Source organism: Hippopotamus amphibius, chromosome 8, assembly GCF_030028045.1.
Source record: "Hippopotamus amphibius kiboko isolate mHipAmp2 chromosome 8, mHipAmp2.hap2, whole genome shotgun sequence".
Taxonomy (NCBI): Eukaryota; Metazoa; Chordata; class Mammalia; order Artiodactyla; family Hippopotamidae; genus Hippopotamus; species Hippopotamus amphibius.
In genome coordinates this window covers 104,181,986-104,189,255 of record NC_080193.1, presented here as the reverse complement: position 1 = coordinate 104,189,255, position 7,270 = coordinate 104,181,986, and the positions used below count along the sequence as shown (strand labels likewise).

Here is a 7,270-nt window from a genome sequence, read left to right as displayed (position 1 = left end):
GTAGTGTTAAAGCAGCCACAGATAATACATAAACGAGTGAGAGAGACTATGTTCCAACTTTATTTATGGAGACTGAAATTTGAATTTCATATAATTTTCATGTGTCATGAAATAGTCTTAAATATTTCAAACGCCTAAATATGTAAAAACCATTCTTAGAGTGTGGGCCACCCGTGGATCATAATTTGCCAACTCCCATTCACATGGGAGAGACAGACACTAAGCAAGGTAGTTACAGACAGCAATAACCACTTGGGAGGAAATAAGACAGTATTGGATGGAGATGATGGCTTGGGTCGAGAAGGCCTCACTGGTGAGGGAACATTTAAGCTGAGCACTAAGGATGAGAGTGAGAAGGAGCCTACCCTCTGAAGAGAGGGGGGAGCATCTCTTAGGAAGAAGAGAGACCAAGTGGAAAGGCCCTGAGGCAGGAAATGACTTGAGAGTTTGTAGGAAGGGAAAGGACACTAGTATGCCTGGAGCTTGATGAGCGTGGGGACCAGGGGGAAAGTGATGAGATGAAGTTGAGAAGAGAGGCAGGACCCAACTTTTAAAGCATCTTGTGGCAGAGGTAGGAGTTTAAATTTTACTCTAAGCATAATGGGAAACCATTAAAAGGTTTTAAGCTGTGAAATGGCATGATTGATTTAATATTTTTAAAAAATCACTCTGGCCACTGTGATGAGAATGGATTGGAAAGGCAGAAAATGAATGTAGGTAGCTGTTGCAGGAATCCAGAGGACAAATGGCATAGCTTCTACTCAAGTGGTGATGGTGCTAGAGAGAAATGGATGTGTGCAAGAAATGTATTTAGGAAATAGTGCAACTATGATATGTTAGTTCATGTTCTTTGGAAAGTGGACAGCAAGATCAGATTAGGCCAGCATAAAGTTTATTGGGGGAGACATCTGTGAGGAAAAAATAGGGAGGGATCTGAAGGGGACTGGAAGAGTCTTTAGGCTAGATGCAGATTTGGAAAAGTCGTAGATATGATACAGTTCAAGAAAGTGTCAGGAAAGCAATTGAGTTTTCAAGCCAACGTCCCTCATCAAAGGAGTCTTAAGTCTCCTAGGAATAGGCCTGCCTTAGTATCCCTGCCATACTCAGTCTCTGGCTGGGAGCAGTCAGTGGGAAGTGCAGCCTGGAACATGGTGACAGATTTCAGAGCACAGGATGTGGAGTACATTAGTCAATAATGCTCCCTGTAATCAGACACCTGAGAGGTACGTTTTCACAGCTGCCACATATGGGAAATGAGGGGAAAGGAAAATGCAGGATTACCTCTAAATTGTTGGCTTAACAACTGAATGATACTGCCCTTTACTGAAATGGTGATTTGTAGGAGAGATTAGAAGCTGTATTTTAGACTACTAAGATTGAGATGTTTAACAGACATCCAAGCAAAGAGATCAAATAGCAGTTTAATAAATCTGGAGCACAAGAGTGAAGTACTGTGCTGAAGGTATGAATTTGGAAGGCATTAGCATTTAAAGCCATGGAACTGGATGAAATCACCCACGTAAAGCACAGGTAAACAAGAAGAAATAGGATGGAACACTGACTTCAGTACTTAGAGATCAGGCTTAGAAGATCCAGAGAGCAGGAGAGTATGAAGCTACAGGAACTAAGAAAGTAAAGTGTCATTTATGTCCAGTGCTGCTAGGAGATCAAGAGTCCACTAGATTTGATAATATAGGAGTTCTTGGTGACCTTGACAGGAGCAGTTTCTCTGCTGTGATGAGGATGCAAGCCCAGAGGAAAGTTGGTTGAAGAGTGAATGTGAGAGGGCACACTGGATATAACTCTGTAGAGAAGACATCATAAAGAGAAGGAGAGACGTGGGGCTGTGGTTGAGGTGGGAGACAAAGTCAAGGGATGGAGTTTTAGGATGAGTGTCACTGGAGCAGGCTATGCTGATGGAAATGATCCAATGGGTGGGTAGAGATTAGTGACGCAGGAGACAGACAGGACAAATGAAGGAATGAAATGCTTGAGAAGGCAAAAGGGCACTGGAGCCAGAGCACAAGGAATTTCTGTTTGACAAGAGCAGAGATAGGAGGTAAACAGACAAGATAGATTTAAGTGCAGGTAAAATGGTAGATTTCACAGTGGGAAAATGAGGAAATTCTGATTGAATGGCTTCTACTTTCTTAAGTCTAAAGCAAGGTCAGAGGCTAAGAGTAAAGGTGATGAGGGGTGGAAGAGCTTTAAGGACGGAGGATAATGTATGAATTACTTTTCTTGAGAAATTGAAAAGGCCAAGTTTCTATAAAAACACAACAAGATTTCCCAGAAAGAATGAGAGCCTGTTTGAAGATTATAATCATTGTACCTGAATGGCAAACTAGTCACCCCAGTTATGTGTCTTTTACCCAGCAACACTCAACAGCTTCAGTGGAGGTGCTGCTGAGGGAGTGCATCATTGGACTCAGCTAAGTTTGAGATTTAATCAAGTAATGTAATACAAGGAGAGACGGGTGAGAGTTGAGGATGCTTATAAGTGATTGAGTCCCACGGCGGACCATGGACTCTAAGCTGGGTAAGGAGGAATATAATGGTGGTGATGGATCGTGAAAAAGTAGTGACGTTAACAGATTGGAGATCTCAGAGAAGTTGAGGAATTACTTAAATAGGAATACAGGAGCAAGTGAGCTGGAAGAATTGGAGGCAGTAGTCCAAGAGTATCCCACTTGAATTCAAGATTTTGGAAGTCATTCAATGCCCGTAATGCCAAGGTTCCAGGCGGAGATGGGGTGGAAGAAAAGTTAATGGAGGTGAGAAGGAATGATTATTATTAGATGAGTTTCCCCATAAATAGCAACATCCACAAGAGTGGAGCAGGCGTAGAGGGAAAGATGTTGAAGCAGAAGTCAATGTCATCAATAATGGATGATTAGAAGAACCTTAGCCGACTGCATTGAGGAGACAAAGAGAGACACTGTGTCCAGATGGCTACTGTTCAGATCAGCTAGGCCCTAGAAAAAGGAAGGAGGAAAAATTGTTTGTTAGCAGTGATGGGAGAAAAGAGGACGCCATCCCTGGCCCTGAAGTATATGGGGAGTGGAAGGAAAAGCAGTCACTTTGTGAGAGGCCTACAGGCTATAGAGGAAGTAGGTCCTCTGGGAGCAGAGAACCTGAGTTGAAAAGATGGGACATTAAAAAAAGGGAATTTTAAAGGGCTCCGTGGAAATGTTCGAAAGGAATGGGAAGAATGGGGGATTGGCTCTGAGTGGTGGACATACTGGCAATATGGGAACAGGACCCTAGGTAAAAGTGGACAACTACTGGGGTGATTAAGGTAAACAGGGATCTGAGCCATGATGAGAACAGTCCTAATGTCCTATTAGTGCAAAGTTGAAGCCAACCTCAGATATTGGGTCATCTCACCCTCTGGCTGCTCCCAATTCTAGGGCAAACTGAGTGAATGGACAGGTCTTATAAGGAATCCAAGCATTAGGAAAGCCTTTAGGTGACTGTTCCCTCCGCCAGGTCTCCCAGAAGTAAAGGATACTGTAATCCTAGCTCCGATGCATAGGAGCTTGAGGGGAAGGGAGATGGGAAGCACCATATAAATCAGAGCCTGAGTCACAGACTCAGACTCAAGATCAGACCTGATCAGACTCAAGACTACCCCCCTCTTCTGGCTCTTCCTGGAATGGGAATGATAGGGATGTGTCATTATTGAGGAGAGTAAGTAACTTTATGTTTGTCCTTTAGGAAAAGATTCGCAGACCATAAACAACCCCCTCGGGCTTCCTAGGTGGCGCAGTGGTTGAGAATCCGCCTGCCAATGCAGGGGACACGGGTTCGATCCCTGCTCCAGGAAGATCCCACATGCCGCAGAGCAGCTAAGCCCGTGCGCCACAACTATTGAGCCTGCGCTCTAGAGCCTGTGGGCCACAACTATTGAGCCCATGTGCTGCAACTACTGAAGCCCACACGCCTAGAGCCTGTGCTCCACAACAAGAGAAGCCACGGCAATGAGCAGCCCGCACACCACAACGAAGAGTAGCCCCCACTCACCGCAATTAAAAAGAAAGCCCGCTCACAGCAAAAAAAGACCCAACACAGCCAATAAAATAATAAATAAATAAATTAAAAAAAAAAAAAAAACCTCCCTCCAACCCTGGGCAAAGTATTGGAAAGAGAATGAGGGGTCTGGTTGCTCCTTTATTCACAAAACCTGGATGAGTTGCATTGTTTTTCTTTTAAAAAATTCCTGGTACAGAGTGCACACTTCCATCAAAATAACACTAAGGATGGAACTCCTGATTAGCCAAAATAATCGCAGCCATCGCAGCGTAAATCTAAATCTCCTAAATCATTCTCCAAAAAGCTAAATAAAGAATAAATAACAAATAAAAGTGCACAAAACCCATGCCATCTGCATAACTAAGAAAGAACGCCCAAACTTCAACAAATTATCTGGAAGTAGAAAAATAAACACCAAATCTCAGCAAGCTGCTTCCTACTCTCCTGCCACAAACTTGCACAGAGATAAGGGCGCAGTATGAAGAAAACGCATGGGAAAGAAGGCTGTTGGCGGGCCCATGGTTGATCTAAGGTAACCACGAGAAAACGAAAGTCCGCTTTTGTGCTAAAATACTGGTAAAAACAAACAAACAAACAAAAACAAACCCCGGTAGATCAAAGCACTTACTATATATTTTTAAAAATTAAAGCTTCCCCCGCCTCCACCCGCACGACAAGTGAGCGTAGCTCTGGCTGCACTGCGCTGGTTCTGAGCTCCAGGCTCCTGCTAAGCTAGCGCTGCTGCTGTCTACCTCGGGTTAGCATCACTATCATCTACCGGGACCTCATCAGCCATGATGAGATGTTCTCAGACATCTGCAAGATCCGGGAGGTCGGGACGCTGTGGACGGGCTGTGTCTGGAGGTGGAGGGGAAGGTGGTGGGACAGAGGGTAGCACTGATGACTCGCTCATTGGTGGAAATGCCTCTGCTGAAGGCCCCGAGGGCAAAGGTACTGAAAACACGGTAACCAATGGTGTTTATATTGTCACGAACCATCACTTGTAGGAAGCCAGTTTCACAAAAGAAGCCTACAAGAAGTATATCAAAGGTTACATGAGCTCTCGGCCTTAGAGCCATCTTCTGAGAAACCTCCGCGCCATGAGACGGAAGTGGAGAAAGAAGCAAATGCATGGGCTGAAGCTCAAAAGAAGATGAGGCAGAGGTCCAAGTAAACTTGTACACGCATGGAAGCCACGGGAGCAGAAACAAGGGAAGCCAGAAGCCAGGGACGCTGGTACAGTTGTTGGACTGCATGCCTCCTGTCTAGAACTTGTCTCAGTGGATCTGGGACATCTGTGGCCATTCCGATCGCCTCGACCACCTCTGAGACACCCACCTTGCTCATATCAAAATGGTCCCTTTTGGTCCTTTGCCCTGGACCTGTGACACTCTGGACTAGTTCTGTTTTCAGTTGTGGCTGAATGTACCATGTGTACAATAAATCATCTCTTTTGCTGTCTTAGCTGAAGAAAAAAAAATTACATGAAGTCAATCAAAGGGAAGCTTGAAGAGACCAGAAAGAGTAAAACCTTTTATGACAGGGGCTGCAGAAAAATCAAGCATATCCTTGCTAATTTCAAAAACTATCAGTCCTAGGGAGGGAGTCACGGGAGGGTGGGGATATGTGTATAAATACAGGTGATTCATTTTGGTGTACCTCAAAAATTGACACAGCAGTGTAAAGCAATTACATTCCAATAAAGAGCTTAAATAAAAAAAAAAACTATCAGTTCTTTATTGGTGAAAACAGGAATCCAGGTGGCATGGCTGCTCTGCTGGACTATTGTGAGGATGGTGTGACCCCATATATGATTTTCTTTAAGTGTGGTTTAGAAATGGAAAAATGTTAACAAATTTGGCTGTTACTTGGGATTTGTCACCATCGTCATAATTGGCTGGCTGCTGCTTTTCATCCACACAACACCAGGACTTAGATAAATGGGACTGATATCATCTTGAGCTCTTCATTTTGACATTGATTTATTGTTTTTGAGAAAAAAAAGTCATGTAAAAAATGCATTTAAACTCAAAAAAAGTTTTTTAATTAAAAAATTTTTTAAAATTAAAGATGCACGTAATTCAAGGTGACCGTGTGTGAAAACCATTGCTTCTGGTATCGAAGATAAAAAAGGACTGGAGAGGTACCTTTTGGAACTTGGTGAAGAAGAAAAGAAGCAAAAGGAAATTTTAGGGTCAAGTAAGAAAAATGGTATCCAAAGCTGTGAAAATATGCAGTCTTTAGCACATGTTACTCTCTCTCTCTCTCTCTCTCACACACACACACACACACACACACATACACACAAGAATCATCCATTAAGAAAGTATTTCACTGCAGAAGAGGGCACCTTTGAACCTGAAATCTTATAAACCATTCAAAAATCTTTGAAATGAATAGATGAAAACAGAGTAAATATACACAAAACTGTTAGAAGAAACAGAAAACAGAAAACAAGACAACTTCAGCTGATAAAAGGTGCTTCCCCCCCAAAACACTAACCCAAAGCAGAAAAAAAAAACCCCAAAAACTACAACACAAACTCCAAAGTGAATTAAATATCCACTTTGGGAATATGAAAAACCACCTTGAAACAGAAATTCAAAAATTAAAAAATAAAAACAAACAAAGGAACAGGAAGAAATGAGAAAAGAATAGGTTGAATCCAGGAAAGAAAATAGGAGAAAAAGACAAAAATTATCATAGAAATGAAGAATAAATTGCAAAGATTCTGGGGGAAAATAAAATCAAGTGAAAATTTAATAAGGGAAATGGAAAAGAGGCAGAAAAATAACCAAGATAATGAAAATGAGATACAAAGTTAAAAGTAATTAGGATCAGAGAGAAGTGGTTGAAATGAAAGAGAAAGGAGAAACAACATACGAATAATGGCAGTCCCTAAAATGCCTAAACAAAACGATGCAACAGAACTAATATTTAAAACTAAAATCCAAAATATATTCAGAATGTGAAAGAAGATATATTGATAATTCTATATACCCATAAATTACATGGAGAAATTAAACCAGAATTATCAGCTCCCAAACATATGCAAGTAAAACTATTGGACTTCAAAGATAAAGAAAAAATACTAAGCCTTCAAGCAAAAAAGATCGAGAAATTACAAGGACAAGAGAATTAAACTGGGACCAGACTGCTCAAAAATAACATATAAGAAAGGCAGCAGTGTAATAGCATTTTTTAAAAACTCAAAGAAAAAAAGTGTGAGTCAAGGATA

At 41.9% G+C, this 7,270-nt stretch overlaps 1 pseudogene; it reads left to right on the top strand.

Moving 5' to 3' along the window:
- The first annotated feature begins 4,807 nt into the window (after window positions 1–4,807).
- LOC130859071 (translationally-controlled tumor protein-like) lies at window positions 4,808–5,884 on the top strand (annotated as a pseudogene).
- Window positions 5,885–7,270: the final 1,386 nt, after the last annotated feature.